The sequence below is a fragment of the Suricata suricatta genome, chromosome 16, assembly GCF_006229205.1.
Source record: "Suricata suricatta isolate VVHF042 chromosome 16, meerkat_22Aug2017_6uvM2_HiC, whole genome shotgun sequence".
NCBI classification, from domain to species: Eukaryota; Metazoa; Chordata; class Mammalia; order Carnivora; family Herpestidae; genus Suricata; species Suricata suricatta.
Window position 1 is genome coordinate 52,653,789 of NC_043715.1, and position 773 is coordinate 52,654,561.

At 49.8% G+C, this 773-nt stretch overlaps 1 protein-coding gene across 3 annotated transcripts in view; it reads right to left on the reverse strand.

Annotated features, from left to right (window-relative positions):
* Positions 1 to 773, reverse strand: part of C16H19orf84 (chromosome 16 C19orf84 homolog) — a 6,254-nt gene extending 5,481 nt beyond the window's left edge. For 2 of the 3 annotated variants that reach the window (XM_029925558.1, XM_029925560.1), the window contains exon 1: positions 498 to 773. The gene's annotated coding sequence lies outside the window, so the exon portion shown is untranslated. Of the gene's footprint in view, positions 1 to 62; positions 221 to 497 lie in introns of all 3 variants that reach the window. The other variant, XM_029925559.1, reaches the window with a different exon arrangement.

Sequence of the window (773 nt, forward strand, 5' to 3'; positions counted from 1 at the left end):
TATATATATATGTCCCTCCCCTCCCCTTCCCCCCCCCCCCCACCAGGAGTTCATAATGTTACCTCTTACAGATTGGGAAAGCCTAGTTAGAAGCTTTCACTTTTTGCCTTTCTTTCGAATCCAGGCCCTGTTCAGGATGTTGCTCAGGACGGAGATATCACCCGTCTTGAGGGGTGGGGCACAGACACAGAGACAGAAGACAGTAACATTCCAGGGCGATCTGTAACAGGACAGCGGGAGCCCCAAGCCGGGAAATGCTGCTGGGGGCCCGAGGCAAAGGGGGAGGGAGGTGGGGCAGGAAAACATTGCTGCCTGCAGGCAAGGGGCGGGTTAATTTTTTTTATTGTTTCGGTTTTTGTTTGTGTGTGTGTGTGTTTAGTTTGGTTTAGGGGAGGTGGCCTTTGGGGTAGGTCTAGAGTGAGTGGGATGAAGAAATGGCGTGAGCAAAGGCCAGTTGGCTGGAACGAAAAGATTTTTATCATGAAGCCAGGATTTACCTTTCTCAGCCAATGTGATTAGATCTGGGTCTCATCCTTTGGTTATCCCAAAGAGGCATGACTATTTTGTCGAGGTAGGGCTCGGAAATGAGGATTCGAATCCCCGCTCTGCTGCTGAAACTTTTGGTGTCCCCGTTTCTGCGCAGGAAAGTGCTTCCTGCTCAATTCCTGCAACGGAATTACTTCCGATTTTGTTCTGCTGTTTCTCTAATTTCTGTTTCTCTGATTTCTGCGAAGAGGGTCCGACGTCGACTTACCAAGGACCTGGCCCTTTAA